Here is an 18,480-nt window from a genome sequence, read left to right on the forward strand (position 1 = left end):
ACTAGTTTAGTTTGGGATTATGGTTTTCTTTCGGGTAGTTACTGTTTTACACTCAACATCAAATTTTGATAGTGATCTGTGCCTTAAAGGGCTGGCAACCACTGTTGTAACATGTGTTTAAAAAAACCTTACATTCATCAGACATTATCGACATCATGAACAACTTATTGATTACACAAAATCAATCGCACATTGCCCCAAGACTGAATGAATCCTTTATCCTTAAAGAGGCTGCTTTCTACTTCACAAAATTATTGAACTCAGTCACTAGATTCCCTTCAATTCTGTGTGCTTCCATTTTTGTTATAATCTAGTGTGGTAAGATATCAAATACCATATTGACAACATTCATTGGCATTGTCGTATCCTTCATTTGCATGACCAGATAGATTGGTCAGAAATTACAAATCCTTCAGAAATCCGGGTAGATCTTTGTTAAGAAACTGATGCTTGTCTTTTTGTGAAGAAATGGTACAATTCCAAAAGAGGGTGAAGGAACAGAGGGACCTGTGTGGATGTGTGCATAAATTATTGAAGGTAGCAAGTCAGATTGACAGCCCGGTTATTAAGGGCACACAATATCTTCGACTTTATTACAAGGAGTATAGGATACAAGGGCCGAGAGATGATATACTGTACACTAATTCAACATTAACTGGAGTATTGCATCCAGTTCTGAGCTCCATACTTCAGGAAAAATGGGAAGGCATGAGAGAAGGTGCTGAAAAAATTTGCAAGATTGGGTCCAGATAACAAACTTCAGTCAATAGAGGGCTGATTGGGAATCAAAAAGGGGATTTATACTTAGAGGCAAGAGTCATGACCAGGGTACAAAATGAATACTTTACATCCATCTTTACTTCTGAGATGTATCCAATAAGATTGAGCTGAACTGCCTCAAACTTCAACTCCTCTTTCCTGCCGGCTCGCTGATGTGGATCACAGACATTTACGACTTTCTGGGAGAAGAAATTTCTTCATGTTTCAGTTTTAATGTGCGTCGCCATTATTCTGTAACTATATCCTCTAGTTAGACACTCCCATGCTTGTAGGAACATCTTCTCAATATCTATCTTGTCAAGATCCCTCAGATCCAAAGTGGACAGGGAGAAGTTGTTACTATTGGTCAAAGGATCAAGAAGCAGAGGGCATAGAATTAAGTTAATTGGAAAGGAAAAAAATGAATCATGAGGAATATGTTCATGTGGCAAGTGCCAATTAAGGAATTGGCTTGATGATAGGAGACAGAGGGAAATGGTGGACAGTTGTTTTTCAGACTGGAGGCCTGTAACCAGCAGTGATTTGCAGGGATTGGTGCTGGGTCCACTGTTAGATTAGATTAGATTAGATTAGATTACTTACAGTGTGGAAACAGGCCCTTCGGCCCAACAAGTCCACACCGCCCCGCCGAAGCGTAACCCACCCATACCCCTACATCTACATCTACCCCTTACCTAACACTACGGGCAATTTAGCATGGCCAATTCACCTGACCTGCACATCTTTGGACTGTGGGAGGAAACCGGAGCACCCGGAGGAAACCCACGCAGACACGGGGAGAACGTGCAAACTCCACACAGTCAGTCGCCTGATCCGGGAATTGAATCCGGGTCTCTGGCGCTGTGAGGCAGCAGTGCTAACCACTGTTGTTTGTCACTGATCTGCATGGTTTGGATGAGAATGTTGGAAGCATGTTTTATAAGTTTGCTGATGACACCAAAATTTGTAGTATATTAAACACTGAGGAAAGTAATCTAAGATTACAAGGGGATCTTAATCTATTGGGCTAATGGATCAAGGAGTGGCAGTTGGAGTTTAATTTAGATAAATGTGAGGAGTTGCATTTTGGTTAAGACAAATAAGGGCAGAATTTACACAGTAAATGGTAGAGCTCTGGGGAGTATTGCAAAACAGAGAGATCTCAGGTTTAAGGTATATAGTTCATTGAAAGTGGTGTCACAGGCAGACAAAGTAGGCATTTGGAATGTTTGCCTTCATTGCTCAGATTATTGAGTTGGGATGTCGTGTTGTGCTCGTACAGGACATTGATGAGATGATGTTTGGAGTACTGTATCCAGTTCTGGTCACCCTGCTATAGGAAGGATATTATTAAAGTGTAGAGGGTGCAGAGAAGATGTACAAGGATGTTAACTGGATTGGAAGGTTTGAATTGTAAGGAGAGGCTGGATAAGCTGGAACTTTTTTCACTGGAGCATAGGAGGTTGAGGGGTGACCTTTCAGAGATTTATAAAGTCATGAGGGGCACAGATAAGGTGAATAGCAAAGGTCTTTTTCCTAGGGTGAGGGAGCTCAAAACTAGATACATAATTTCAAAGTGACAGGAGAAAGATTTGAAAGGGACCCTCTCACAGAGAGAGCCGAGAGGTGTAGGCAGGTTCCGTTGAGGTGTTCAGGAGGGAATTGAATTTTTATCTGAAGAGGAAGAATGTACAGGATTATCAGGAGAAGGCAGGAAGTTGCAGTAGGTGAATTGCTCCATTGGAGAGCCACTGTATATACAGGGCGTACCGAATATCCTCCTTCTTTGATCGTGGTGAGGTGAACCTTTCATTGGAACTGAAGTAAAATAGAAATATATTGGTTTCAAGTCAGTGGAAAGGAGTTGGATGCAGGAAGAGTGGAATAAAAATTCTGTGGTAGGGTGATGGGCAAAGGAGATTAAGTTGCAAAAGTGTACAAGTACCATTGGGAGTGGTAATGCGTACAATAAAGAACAAAAGACATCTTCAGATGTGAGGGGAACGGCTATATAACAATAATTTCAATGCAACATAAATAGGTAAAATTATGACAAGACCAAACTAGTCACATGTTTATTGTGAACAGCAGGAATTGCCACACCCAGAGATAATAATGCATTGAGCCGGTAATTTGCAGGTTCCCTATAAAAATGATTTAATGGCGAAATTAACTGCAGCAACATAATTCCACAGAAAAACCACAGCTCGTTCACTGCCGATTGAATACAATTTGTCATGTTTCGTAATATTCTCGGAAGTTTGCAAAATGAAAAGCTTATTTTACAAACTAAAAGGCAAACTAAATATTTGATCAAAGAACTGGAATTTAAAATGTACGCAGGTCGTTCTGCTATAACGTGCGTTTCGTTAATGCAAATTTGCTAAAACATGATTGACGAATCGGGGACAGCTTCTAAAGTGCAAACCTTTAAAGTATGTATTAGATATAACGTGCTTCCAGCTCCATTAGTTTAAATGGTGCTGCTATTAAGTGATTTTCTCAAGACACGGGATTGCAAGAGAACAGAACTATCACGTTATAGCAGAACCAAGGGTATTTACAAAATTACGAGGTCTTTGCAGGGAAAGCAGATGAATGTGCATGATTTGAAAAAGTTGGCACAGGCATAGGGATAATGCAGTAAGATTATCCTTAAAAAGATCACTTGGCACATTCAATTTCAGTTTCTCCTTAGTCACTTTACCCATAAGTCTTTTTTTGATCAACAAGCAATATGTGCTATTTTCCTTCATATGAATCATAATGAGGATTCGGAACTTCAAGTTACTTCTTAAATGAAGTTCAACTTGAAACTGATCTGTCATCTTTGTATGTTAGAGCAAGTTAGAGCAGTTTCCATTGGAACACATGAATGGCTGTTACCACACTTGCTTTTCCAATCACAGTATCATCCCGGTTTGAGTAATAACTTTTACACTTATTTAATAGATAATTAAAAACTGGAAGGTCCAATATAGACTGGAAATCAATATTCCAATAGGGGTTGGAAAATAATGCCCTCCCCCACCCAACTCACATCTGAATTTCCAATGTCAAATCCATTGAGTTTGACTTCAAGTAAAAAAGTATTCAGAGAAATATCTACGCTCAAGAGTGCTTTTTCTTTACTGTGGGAGTCACTGGTGTGCATGATACTTTGCTACATTCACAGCATTGATGCCAGTATGCTTTGTAAAACTTGCATCAAATTCTACTATGCTGGATGTCTTGAAGGGTAAAGGTGGATAAATCCCCAGGACCTGATCAGGTGTACCCAAGAACTCTGTGGGAAGCTATAGAAGTGATTACTGGGCCTCTTGCTGAGATATTTGTATCATCGATAGTCACAGGTAAGGTGCCGGAAGACTGGAGGTTGGCAAATGTGGTGCCACTGTTTAAGAAGGGCGGTAAAGACAAGCCAGGGAACTATAGACCAGTGAACCTGACGTCGGTGGTGGGCAAGTTATTGGAGGGAATCGTGAGGGACAGGATGTACATGTATTTGAAAAGGCAAGGACTGATTAGGGATAGTCAACATGGCTTTGTGCATGGGAAATCATGTCTCACAAACTTGATTGAGTTTTTTGAAGAAGTAACAAAGAGGATTGATGAGGGCAGAGCGGTAGATGTGATCTATATGGACTTCAGTAAGACGTTCGACAAGGTTCCCCATGGGAGACTGATTAGCAAGTTTAGATCTCATGGAATACAGGTAGAACTAGCCATTTGGATACAGAACTGGCTCAAAGGTAGAAGGCAGAGGGTGGTGGTGGAGGGTTGTTTTTCAGACTGGAGGCCTGTGACCAGTGGAGTGTCACAAGGATCAGTTCTGGGCCCTCTACTTTTTGTCATTTAAATAAATGATTTGGATGCGAGCATAAAAGGTACAGTTAGTAAGTTTGCAAATGACACCAAAATTGGAGGTGTATTGGACAGCGAAGAGGGTTACTTCAGATTACAATGGGAGCTTGACCAGATGGGCCAATGGGTTGAGGAGTGGCAGATGGAGTTTAATTCAGATAAATGCGAGGTGCTGCATTTTGGGAAAGCAAATCTTAGCAGGACTTAAACACTTAATGGTAAGATCCTAGGGAGTGTTACTGAACAAAGAGACCTTGGAGTGCAGGTTCATAGCTCCTTGAAAGTGGAGTCGCAGGTAGATAGGATAATGAAGATGGCGTTTGGTATGCTTTCTTTTATTGGTCAGAGTATTGAGTACAGGAGTTGGGAGGTCATGTTGTGACTGTACAGGACATTGATTAGGCCATTGTTGAAATATTTCATGCAATTCTGGTCTCCTTCCTATTGGAAAGATGTTGTAAAACTTGAAAGGGTTCAGAAAAAATTTACAAGGATGTTGTCAGGGTTGGAGGATTTGAGCTATAGGGAGAGGCTGAACAGGCTGGGGCTGTTTTCCCTGGAGCGTCGGAGGCTGAAGGGTGTCCTTATAGAGGTTTACAAAATTATAAGGGGCATGGATAGGATAAATAGACAAGTCTTTTCCATGGGGTGGGGGAGTCCAGAACTAGAGGGCATAGGTTTAGGGTGAGAGGGGAAAGATATAAAAGGGACCTAAGGGGCAACTTTTTCACACAGAGGATGGTACTGTATGGAATGAACTGCCAGAGGAAGTGGTGGAGGCTGGTACAATTGCAACATTGAAGAGGCATTTGGATGGGTATATGAATAGGAAGGGTTTGGAAGGATATGGGCCAGGTGCTGGCAGGTGGGACTAGATTGGGTTGGGATATCTGGTTGGCATGAACGGGTTGGACCGAAGGGTCAGTTTCCACGCTGTACATCTCTATGACTCTATGTTCCAGCACAAATGGAATGGAAAATTCTTCAATTCTGTTTTAGAATGATAGACCTTTACAGCGAGGAAAGAGGCCCTTCAACCCATCATGCCCATACTGGTCATCAAGCACTTATCTATTTCAGTCCCATTTTTCACACTTGGCCTGCACTCTTGTGCGCTCTAGTGATGATCTACATACTTCTTAAATCGTGGTTCCTGCCTCTGCCACCCTTTTATCCATGACCCACGACCCTCTATGTGAAAACAATTCTTTCTTAAATTCCCTGTAAACCTCCTGTCATTTCGTGTGCCCCTGGTTATTGACCCCTTTAATAAGGGGAACATTTTTCCCTCCTTCCCCTATCTGTGCCCCTCATAGTTTTGTGTACTTCACTCAGGTCACCCTTTCGCCATTTCTGCTCGAAGAAAAACAATCCCAAACTATCTCCTCTCCCTTCATGGCTGAAACGACTGAGACCATGCAAACCCTTGGTGAATCTCCAATGTCCAGTCTGTTTCCTGTCATTGAGACTACAATGCTGACAGTCATAGAATCAAGAAGGTGTTGAAATCAGAAGGAAAGTCAGTTATAATTCTTGTCTTGGAATGGAAGTAAGATTTCAACTTGCAGAGTTTAAGAGTAAGTTAAAGAGTAAGATATCTGGAAGTCTTTCAGATTCCCAGAAGATACTTTGATTTATATTTCCTTTCATTTCTTTGTTTTTTCTGTCAGTAGCTGGTTCTCCATCAAATCTGAAAATCCACTCATTTTCAGCTGCTCCACTGCTGACACCATGTTTTAAGTGCTGTGTGCAATGGCTGCTACAGGCTCCACACAAATGCACTTACATCAGAGGCAGAGGGGTCAGGTGATGACAGCGATCCAACCAAAACAATAGGACCCAATTATATTTCTCCAAACAAACTCCTGACAGGTGTCAGTGGGAAAATGCTGGAGTCCATTATTCAGGAAGAAACAGCAGGTCCTTTAGAAGAGCTTAACGTAATCAGTCAACATGGTTTTGTGAATGGGAGATCATGTTTAACAAATTGGCTCATGCGTCTAGGAGAATTTAACAAATAGAGCTGATAACGGACAACCAGTAAATGAGCATTTGGAGATCTAGCAGATATTTAATAAGATACCTCATAAGAGATTACTGCACAAGTTAGAAGCTTACAGTAATGTATTAGCACAGATTGAGGATTGGTTAACATACAAAGAGTCAGGATTAATGGATTTTCCTTTAGGTTGGAAAGATTTAACTAGAAGAGTGCCAAAAGAATCAGCCCTAGGGTCTCAATTAGTTACTGTCTATACTCGTAACCTGGAGAAAATGTATTGAAGTTTGCTAATGGTACAAAAATAAGTGGAAGGGCTACTTGCGATAAGGACACAAGGAATCTGCAAGGGGATATAAATAACTTTAGTGTGTGGGCAAAAACCTGGCAGTTAGAGTTCAGGGCAGCAAAGTGTGAGGTCATGCACGTCAGGTAGGAATAATCAAAAGGCAGGCAATTATTTAAATGGAGAGAGACTCCAAAAAAAAAGTGCAGCGCAGAGTAATCTGGGTGTTCTTGTGCATAAAACACAAATGGTTCACATGGGGCTACAAGAAGTAATCAAGAAGGCAAATGGAAATTTGGCTTTTATTGCCTTGTTACAATTGTACAGGGTGTTGCTGCACATACAGCACTATGTACAGATTTGTTTTTTGTACTTACAAAGCAAAGTACTGGCAATGAAGGCAGTTCAAAAGAGATTCACTGGGCTGATTTCAGGGGAGATGGAGTTGACTTATCAACACCAGCTAAATAGGTTAAGGCTTTATTAATTATATTTTAGAAGAATGGAGGTTTATCTTATTAAACAGAGACAGTTCTGAGTGGGGCTTGACGAGGTAGATGTTGACAGGGTCTTTCTGGTAGTGGAAGGAATCACGATCTACGGAACTTTGTTCTGGAATAAGAAGTAGTCATTTAAAACTGTGATGGCAAGGAACGTATTTCTCCCAGAGAGTAGTAAACATCTAGAATTCTCTACCCCAGAGAGTGATGGAGGATAAAGTGGCATGGTGGCTCAGTGGTTAGTACTGCTGCCTCACAGCACCAGAGTCCCAGGTTCAATTCCAGCCTCAGACAACTGTCTGTGTTGAGTTTGCACATTCTCCCTGTGTCTGCATGGGTTTCCTCCCACAATCCAAAGATGTGCAGATCAGGTGAATTAGCCATGTTAAATTGCCCATAGTGTTGGGTGCATTAGTCAGTGGGAAATGGGACTGGGTAGGTTACTCTTCGGAGGGTCGGTGTAGACTTGGTGGGCCAAAGGGCCTGTTTCCACACTGTAGGGAATCTAATCTAATTCCAGCCTCGGGCAATTGTCTGTGTGTAGTTTGCATGGTTTTCTCTGTGTCTGCATGAGTTTTCCTCCCAGGTTAGGTGAATTGGTCATGCCAAATTGCCCGTGTCCAGGGATGTGTAAGTTAGGTGCAGTAGTCAGGGGTAAATATAGGGGAATGGGTCTGGGTGAGTTACTCTTTGGAGGGTTGGTGTGGACTTGTTAGGCTGAAGGCCCTGTTTCCACACTGTTTTTAAAAAAAGAATCACTGAAAGGTATTTAAAGTGAAAGCAGCTGGAGTTTTGAAATACAGGGGAGTAAAAGGACATAGAGAAATTGGGCCTGTGGCAGGTCAGCCATAATTTTATACAATGATGGAGGCAAGTACGAACGGCCAAATGGCCTATTCTTGCTCCCATTACATATCATCTGGTAGGTATCAAATTGACATGTAACACGATTAAATGATTTCAGCAAGGCAGATAGAGAGAGCCACTATTTCATCTGAAGTGGGGATTTCAGAACATCTCAACTTTAGAACTAAGCCCTTTTGAGGTGATCAGGAGCTACTTCTTCACACAAATAATTATTGGATTCTGGGATTCTTTCCTTCAAAAGCTGGTTTTCAATTCAAAATTTCAAGTGAGATTTTAGCAGAGCAAGGATGATGGAACTAACTGAGTAAGTGGAGTCAAGATGCAGATTAGATACAGGTTCCTTGAATAGCAGGACAGGCTCAAGGGGCTGAATAACCTCTTCCTGATCCCATACTATCTTTCTCAAGAGGATTGGTATAATGTGGTTTTGGGCATGGGGGGTCTTCTCAGTTCCAATTTGGATGAGGGAACGGCTTAACCGAATGAAGCCCACTTCTTATACGACTCTCAATCAACCTTTGACCACAGCCTCACTCAATCTGGCACAGGTCTAGGTTTTGGATCTTACCTACTTCTGTATTAAGACTGTAATGTGACTCGTTGCCAAATTGAGGAAGTCAGATGTTTTGAAATCAGAGGGAAGCATGAATAGAATATTCCCACGATTTTTTGTGATGAAGGACAATGATTCATTGCTGGTGGATGTCACGTGTAAAGCTTTCAAATTTTCACTTTTTTTATGGCTCTGCTCTATTTACATTTTCTGGATTAGTGGTGCTGGAAGAGCACAGCAGTTCAGGCAGCATCCAAGTAGCTTCGAAATCGACGTTTCGAGCAAAAGCCCTTCATCAGGAATAAAGGCAGTGAGCCTGAAGCGTGGAGAGATAAGCTAGAGGAGGGCCCACCTCACCCTAGTTCCAAACTTCCAGCTCTTTATTCCTGATGAAGGGCTTTTGCCCGAAACGTCGATTTTACTGCTCCTCGGATGCTGCCTGAACTGCTGTGCTCTTCCAACACCACTAATCCAGAATATGGTTTCCAGCATCTGCAGTCATTGTTTTTACCTCGTCTATTTACATTTTGCCACGCTCTGACATTGCACTATTTACGTTTTCAACTGAGGATTTAATACAGTATCGCCCCTCCACTTCCTTGACCTCCAAGTGACTATACGGGAATCTGGAATGCACTGCCTGGGACACTAGTTGAAGCGGGAAGCCTCACAACCTTTAGTATTCAAAGCGCCTAATTCTTGGAAGTGGGATTAGAACAGTAAGAGCAATTTACTGTTGTTGCAGACTTAATGGGTTGGAAAACCTCTACAGTATAATTGTATAACTTTATGATACCACACCCCGTTAGGCTTGTTAAGAGTGACAGATTCAGGAAACGTGCCAAAAGCTTCTGTCGATTTGGCAACATCTGCAGAGAGGTCTGTCACAATGAGGTTGCTTGTGGGGTGTAAAGGTGTTTGTATAAAAGTGTTACAGCCAAATCATCAATGTGGGAACACCTCCCCACCCCAATAATATATCGAACTGCTGAAAGCTTCCAACTTTTTCTGCACTTTGTCTCAAATTTCTGATGCCTTTAGCAATGTATAGTAGCACTGTAGTATTGTCACTGGTACTAGTAATCCTTAAACACCAGGTTAATATCTCAGGAGGTAGGTTCAAATCCCAATGTGATTGATGATGAAACTTAGTAAAAGGCTAGTGTAATGGCAGCCATATACCAACTTTCTTTTGTCATAAAAGCCCATTTAGTTCACTAATCTTACCCAGTCTGGACTACACATCACTCAAGACCCAAGGCATTGTGGCGAACTCTGAACTGCTGACTCTCGGTGTTTAGGGTTGGGTAATAAATGCAGTCCTCAACAGCAGTGCCCACATCTCATGAACAAATTAAAACAAAAAAAAAATCCCTCACACTCCTGTGCTGTTACTTCCCAGTACCCTACCCTCCTGGTAAGGTTTGCAAGGCTCTGGGAAAAGAGCACAGGATTGGAACTAAATAGTTTGTGCATTTGATAAAGCTAATGTCCATTTAAATGTGTTTGTAGTGAGCTCAGGATACTCCAGAACACCTTACAGCCAATGAAACACTTTTGTGATCAATAACCAGAGTATATACTTCTGAGCAATGTTAGTTGTTGGGTAACACTGACCTGGAGATCAGGCAGAATGCTTCAAAATCATGACATGAGATCTTCTACCTCTCCCTGAGAGGGAAGGTGGGTGTCCTTTTCAATCTTTATCCTGCATTAAACCAAAGGGTCCTCAGGTCATTGATCACATTGCTTTTTTTGGGAGCTTGCAGTACCTTTAAAAACGTTCTGCAGCATTTCTTGCATTACAACTATGACTGTATTTCAAGGCCTTTCATTGGCTGTAAAGTGTTTGAAACATCCTGATCTCATGACAGGTGCTATATAAATGCACATTATTTCATTTACTCTTTTGAGCACTGCAGCTCCATGCTGACTGACTGATCGTTTTCCAAAGCTGTTGATGAAATCATAGGGTCAGAAGTGCCTCCCTTCATTTGTGAAATCCCATTATAACAATTTTATGTGTCCTTTCTCCAATCCGAATGAAATCATATAAAGAACATGAAGTTAGGCACTGGCTCTGTACTGGCCTCCCAAAAAGAGCCACCTACATCACCCCACTCCACGGTGTTTGTCTTTTCAAATGTTGGCAAGTAAACTATTTTACTTACAGCTAAAGTGATGCAGCTTTCATGGTATTAGCTGTAAGATACCTGAACACTAGAGTGCTAGAGAGGTGTCTAACACCACACTCAGTTGTTTGTCAAACATATCCAAACTAGTATTGGCATACTTCAACAATAACAATTTCTATTTCTTTAGCATGATCCACGTGAGGGAGGTGTTGGAGTGGTTGTAATGTTACTGGAGCAATAATCCAGAGCCCCAGAGTAGCTGGGTTTCAATAATACTATGGCAGATGGTGAAATTTGAAATCACCAAAACTAAATCTGGAACTAAAAGCTATCCTTTGTGACCATGTCATAAAATCCCATCTGGTTTCATGAATGTTCTTCAGGGGAGGATATCTGTCTTCGTGTTATTCCATAGAAACTAGGAGCAGAAGCAAGTACTTTGGTCCTTCAAGTCTGCAATGCCATTTAATATATCATATCTGAATATATCTCAATACTATATTCCCACTTTTTCCCCATATCCCGTAACAGCTTTAACATTAAAAAATCTTTTTTTTCTTGAATATATTCAATGAACGCCTTCACAGCTTTCTGTGGCTAATAATTCCACAGTTTCACTACCCTCTGAGTAAAGACTGCCTTCCTCAGTTCATTCCTAAATAGTTTATCCCTGTATCATGAGACTTTGTCTTCTAGTTCTAGAAGCCCTACCAGGGAAAACATCTTCCCTGGATTTAGTCTGTCCGGCCCTGTTACAGTTGAGTACATTTTAATCAAATTCCTCTCCTTCTAAACTCTAGAGTATTCAGGCCCAGTTGATCCAATCTCTCTTCATAGGACAGTCCTGTCATATCCTTCATTAGTCTAATCAACCTCTGCTACACTCCCTCTATGGCTAATATATCTCTTCTTTAGGTAGGGAGACCAAAACTCAATGTAATACTCCAGGTATTATCTTGCCAAGACCCTGTAACGTTGCAGTAGAGCATCCCTATTTCTGAACTCAAATCTTGCAATGAAGGCTAACATAACCTTTGCCTTCCTAACTGCTTGCTGCACATGTCTGTCTACTTTCATTGTCTGGTGTACAAGGACACCCTGATCCTTTTGTACGTCTACACTTCCCAACATATCACTACTTAAATTATGCTCTTCATTTCTGTTTTTCAGACCAAAGTGGATAATTTCACATTTAGCCATGTTGTGTTATATCTGCCATTTTCTGGCTCACTTACTCAATTTGTTTAAATCACCTTGAAGCCACCATGTATCCTCCTCGCTACTTACAATCCCACCTAGTTTTGTGTCATTAGCAAACTTAGAAATGTTGCATTTGGCTCTCTGATCCAGGTCATTGATATATAACACTGATCTTTACAGTAACCTGCTAGTCAATCGGAAAATGATCCATTTTCTGTGTCTATTCTGTCAACCAATTCTTTAGATTAGATTCCCTACAGTATGGAAACAGGCCCTTCGGTCCACCAAGTCCATATTGATCCTCCGAAGAGCAACCAATACAGACCCATTCCCCATATTTACCCCTGACCAATGCACCTAACACTATGGGCAATTTACCATGGCTAATTCACCTGACCTGCACAAATTTGGATTGTGGGAGGAAACCCAAGCAGACACGGGGAGAATGTGCAAACTCCACACAGACAGTCACCTGAGGCGGGAATTGAACCCGGGCCCTTGGCGCTGTGAGGCAGCAGTGCAAACCCCTGAGCCATCGTGCCGCCCCAATTCTTGATCCATGTTATTGTATTAACTTGTATCTCATGTGTTTTAATTCTGCACAATAACCCCTTATGAGGGACCTTATTAACCCAATGTACCACATCCACTGGTTTGCCCTTAACTGCTCTACAATTGGGATGACTATCTGACAGACCAGTCAAGTGACAGCCTGACAGTCATTCCCACAGAATCAAACCTTACAATGTCTTAGGTACCAGCAATAACATCCCTGGTTATGTCCTATATGTCTTGCAGCACAGATCTAGCAGATGTGGCTGCACAGTGGCATGGAGTCAGGGACAAACTGCCCTGTGAGTTCTCAACATTGAGTCCAAACTCAATTAAGCCTCATATCTTTTTATGCACTCCGGGAAACCTCCACCAACTACCAGCCTCCACCATCTTCCCCCACCCCCCTTCAACTACTGAATCAGGACTCCTCCACGTAGAACATCACTTGAAAGAAGCACTGAAGGTGGCAAGAGCACAGAATATACTCTGGGCCATCAATGTTCATCACCAATTATGGCTTGGCAGCACCACTACTTTTTGAACTAGCTCGCCTTAAAGGACATAGACTGAGTCTGTAGCAAGTGATGAGGGAACCAACAAGAGAGAAAAATCTACCTGACCTTGAAGTCACCAATCTATCTGCTGTAGAGATGTCCATCTATCACAGTATGAGTGACCACTGCACAGGCTTTGTGGAGATGACGTCCTGCCTTCACATTCAACATATTCTCCATCATGTTGCATGGTGCTACTAGCTTGCTAAATGACACAGACCTCAAACAGATCAAGCAACTCAGGACAGGGCATGCATGAGACATTGTGGGCCATCAACAGCAGCAGAATTATTCTCCAACGCAATGGGCAACCTCATGGACTGACATATCATGCACTCTACCATTATTATCAAGTCAGAAGATCAACCCTGGTTCAACAAAGAGTGCAGTATGGCATATAAAGAGCAGCACCAGGCATATCTAAAAATGAGATGTAAATCTGGTAAAGCTACAAAACAGAACAATTTGTATGCCAAGCAGCAAAAAACAGCATGCAACAGATGGGTTTAAGCAATCTCACAACCACTGGATCAGATCTAAAATCTGCAGTCCTGCCACGTCCAGGTGCAAATGGCGGTGGACAATTAAACTTCCAATAAAACGTGTCTGTGTGGGTTGCTCTTCGGAGGATCAGTGTGGACTTGGTGGACTGAAGGGCCTGTTTCCATACTGTAGGGCATCTAATCTAAAGAATTGGTTGACAGAATAGACACAATATAGCTTCACAAATATTCCCATTCTCAATAACAGTGAGCTCTTCAATGCAAAAAACAAAGCTAATGTATTTGCTTCATTTTCAGCCAGATGTGCCAAGTGGATGACCCCTCTCAACCTTCATATGAGGTTGCCAGTACCATAGATACCAGCCTTTAGCCAATTTGATTCATTCCATTTGAAGTAAAGAAATAGCTGAAGACACTGGATACTGCAAAAATTATGGACTCTGACAACGTGGTACTGAAGGCATGTGCTCCAGAACTAGCTAGGCCTACTCCATTCTAATTCAACTATAACATTGACATTTATATGACACTGTAGAAATTTTCCCAGGTACATCCAATACAAGAAAGCAGGACAAATCCAACTCTTCCAGTTACTGACCTATCAGTCTACTACTGACATGCAGCAAAGTAATGGATAGATTATTGACAGGACTGTTGAGGCAATTGCAAAGGAACAGTCTACCCACTGACACTCAGTTTGTGATATGCCCTGCTCACTAGGCTTCTCGCTTTATGATAGCCTGGGTCCAACATGAATTCGAGATGTGAGGTGAGAGTGACTGCTCTTGTAAGAACACATTTGCCTGAGTATGACAGCAAGCAAAGCTAGCAAACTTGGGAGTCAATAGGACAGTTTTAAGTTGGCCAACCTGTGACCATGTAACCACATTCAATGATTATAAAAACCCACTTGGTTCATGAATGTCCTTTAGGGAAGGGATTCTGCCATGTTCACCTGATCTGGCCGACCTGTGACTCTAGACCCACAGCAGTATGCTTGACTCTCACCTACCTTCTGCATAATTAGGGATTTGCAATAACTACTGGCCTAGTCAGTAATGCTTACAAGCCATGAAAGAGTAAAAAGGGGCAAACTCTCCGCTGGTTAGAGTTATAGTTAGTACAAATTGATGCCTAGAGTAGAGTTGTGGTTGTTGGAGGTCAGTCATCTCAGAACATCTCAGCAGGAGTTCTTCAGGATAGTGTCCTATGCCCAACATCTTCATCAATGACCTTCCCTCGTTCATAAGGTCAAAGTTGGAATATTTACCAATGATTAAACAATATTCTGCATACCTGTTTATGACATCTCAGAAACAGTCTGTATGCATATTCAGTACAACCTGGAGAACATCTAGTCTTGGGTTGATATATAGCAACTAACATTGGTGCCTTACCAATGCTAGGCAATGTCCATCTCCAACATGAGAGAATTTAACCATCATCTCTTGACTTTCAATGGCATTACCAATGCTGAATTCCCACAATCAATACCTAAGGATTACCACTGACTAAAAATTAATCCACACCAGCCATATAAATACTGCAGCTACAAGAGCAGGTCAGAGGCTAAGAAGTCTGAGGCACCCATGCTCCCCTCAAAGCTTGTCCACCACCTACAATGCACAAGTCTGGAATGTGATCATATTATGTATTTCTAAGTTACCTGCTATTACATCCTTCAAAAGAGACTCTTAACATTTTCCTAACAACAGAGGTGATGCTAACAGGATTGTAAATACCTGTTTTTTTTGCCTCCCTCTCTTTTCAATAAAGGTTTAAAATTGGTAGTTTTCCAATCCTCTGGGAATTTTCCAGAATCTAAAGATTCTTGGAAGGCTACTACTGGTGCATCCATTATCTTTGTAGCTACTTCTTTAAATATCATACAATGCAATGGATCAGGTCCAGGGGACTTCTCAGTCTTTAGTCCCATGAGTTTCTCTAATCCATTATCTCTGGTGGTAGTTGTTGTGTTTGTTTCCTTTCCTCCTTTTGCCCGTTAATTATTTAGTATTTTTGGACTATTCTGAGTGTGTTCTACTCAAAAGACTGGTGCAAAGTATTTATCTAATCTTCTGTCATTTCCTGAATTCCCCATCACTATATCCACAGTCTCATATGCTAAGGAGCCTATGTTCTCCTTGGCCTCTTCACTTTGATACACTTAAAGAAGCTCATTCAGTCCACCTTGATATTACTTGCAAGTTTATCCTCAAGGTTCAACAACTCTTAATGATAAGATCCTAGGGTGTGTTGCTGAACAAAGAGACCTTGGAGTGCAGGCTCATAGCTCCTTGAAAGTAGAGTTGCAGGTAGAAAGGATAGGGAAGAAGGCGTTTGGTATGCTTTCCTTTATTGGTCAGAGTATTGAGTACAGAAATTGGGAGGTCATGTTGCAGCTGCAGAGGACATTGGTTAGGCCACTTTCGGAATATTGCATGCAATTCTGGTCTCCTTCCTATTGGGAGGATGTTGTGAAACTTGAAAGGGTTCAGAAAAGATTTACAAGAATGTACCCGGGATTGGAGGATTTGAGCTATAGGGCAAGGTTGAATAGGCTGGGGCTGTTTTCCCTGGAGCGTCAGAGGCTGAGGGGTGACCTTTTGATTAGATTAGATTACTTACAGTGTGGAAACAGGCCCTTCGGCCCAACAAGTCCACACCGCCCCGCCGAAGCGCAACCTACCCATACCCCTACATCTACCCTTATAGAGGTTTATAAAATAATGTGGGGCATGGACAGGATAAATGGACATAGTCTTTTTCCTGGGGTGGCGGAGTCCAGAACTCGAGGGCATAGGCTTAGGGTGAGAGGGGAAAGATATAAAAGAGACCTCAGGGGCAACTTTTTCCACACAGAGGGTGGTATGTGTGTGGAATGAGCTGCCAGAGGAAATGGTTGAGGCTGGTACAATTGCAACATTTAAAAGGCATCTGGATGGGTATTTGAATAGGAAGGGTTTGGAGGGATATAGGCCTCGTGCTGGCAGGTGGGACTAGATTGGGTTGGGATATCTGGTCGGCATGGACCAGTTGGACTGAACAGTCTATTTCCATGCTGTAAATCTCTGTGACTCTAGAATGCCCTCCTTTTTAATGGTCATCTTTTGTTGATTTTTAAAACTTTCCAAATCCTCTGGTTTACGACTAATTGTTCCCACTTTGTCTGTTTTCTCTTTCAAATTAATACTGTCCCACACTTCCCTGGTTAACATTGTTGACTTACCCCCTTCTTCTTTACTGGGATATATCTTTATTGTGAGTCGTAAACTATTTTCTTAAAAGTCTGCTGTTGGTCCTCAACCATCTTTGCTGCTAACCCCCTTTCCCAGTTCACTCCAACCAGTTTTGCCCTCATTCCTTTATAATTACCCTTATTTAAGCTTAGCACAAGCTTCCAACCCAAGTCTCTCTCTCTCAAAAACTGAATGTTAAATTCTACTATGTTAAGGTCACTGTCTTACGGGGATCTTTTATTCTTAGATCATTTATTAAACCTGCCTCATTGCACATCACCAGATCCAAAACAGTCTGATCCCTGTTAGGATCCACAACATATAGTTCTAGGGGAATGTCCCAAATACACTCTATGAATTCTTTTTCATGGCTACCTTCATCAATCTGACTTTCCTAATCTACATGAAGATTAAATTCACCCATGATTAATGGACACCATTTATTTTAGAAAGAGAGTCTCTCTGCTTATAAATTCTGTGCCTGTGTGCTTCCCTCCACTTCACCTTACAAAGGGGCAGCACTCCGAAAGCTTGTGATTTCAAATAAACCTGTTGGACTATAACCTGGTGTTGTGTGACTTCTGACTCTGTCTTAAATGGGAAATCCCTTACTTTGAGATTATACTCTTGGCTCTAGACTGTCTTACAACAGGAAACAACCCCTCCCCACATCTACCTGTCAAGCCTCCTAAGAATCTTACATGTTTCAAGAAGGTTTCCTCTCATTCTTGTAAACTCCAATGAATTTGCCCAATCTCTCCTCATAAGAAAATCTCTCCTTACTCAGCTTTCTGCAATATTTCTCCATTTAAACAATATTCAACTCTTTTTATTCTTCCTGCCAAAATGCATAGCTGCACACTTTCCTACTGTATGATACGTTGCCAAGTTTTCACTCACTCAATCTGTTTATATCCCTCTTCAGACTCTTGTGCCATCTTCACCCCTTGTCTTCGACCTATTTTTGTGACATCCACAAACTTGGCAAGAATACATTTACTTGCCTCATCCAAGTCATTATTGTACATTAGAAATAACTGTGGCCCCAGTGCTGATTTCTGTGGTACCCCACTAATCACAGGCTGCCATCCTGAAAAGGTCGCGTTTATTTGAATTTTTTTTTCTATTAATTAGCCAATTCTCTATCGATTGAATATACTATCCCCATACTTTGAGTGTTTATTAAGTAGTTTCTTTAGTAGTACGTTATCAAGTGCATTTTGGATATCAAATGTATTACATCTATTGGTTACATCTACTTATCTATTGTGCTTTGTACCTCCTCAAAGTATTCTAAAAATTTATCAGACACGATTTCCTCTTCATGAAGACACACTGACTCTGTTTGATTATAATATACATTTCTAAGTGCCTTGTTATTACATTCTTTCTATTAGCCTTCAGGCTCATTAGAATCATAGAATTAGTACAGTGTGTGGAAGCAGGCCATTCAATCCATTGAGTCC

General features: G+C 41.5%; 1 protein-coding gene across 4 annotated transcripts in view; it reads right to left on the reverse strand.

Moving 5' to 3' along the window:
- kitlga (kit ligand a) overlaps positions 1–18,480 on the reverse strand; it is a 184,754-nt gene that overhangs the window by 22,995 nt on the left and 143,279 nt on the right. The window lies entirely within an intron of this gene.

Source organism: Chiloscyllium punctatum, chromosome 32 (genome assembly GCF_047496795.1).
Source record: "Chiloscyllium punctatum isolate Juve2018m chromosome 32, sChiPun1.3, whole genome shotgun sequence".
Lineage (NCBI taxonomy): Eukaryota > Metazoa > Chordata > Chondrichthyes > Orectolobiformes > Hemiscylliidae > Chiloscyllium > Chiloscyllium punctatum.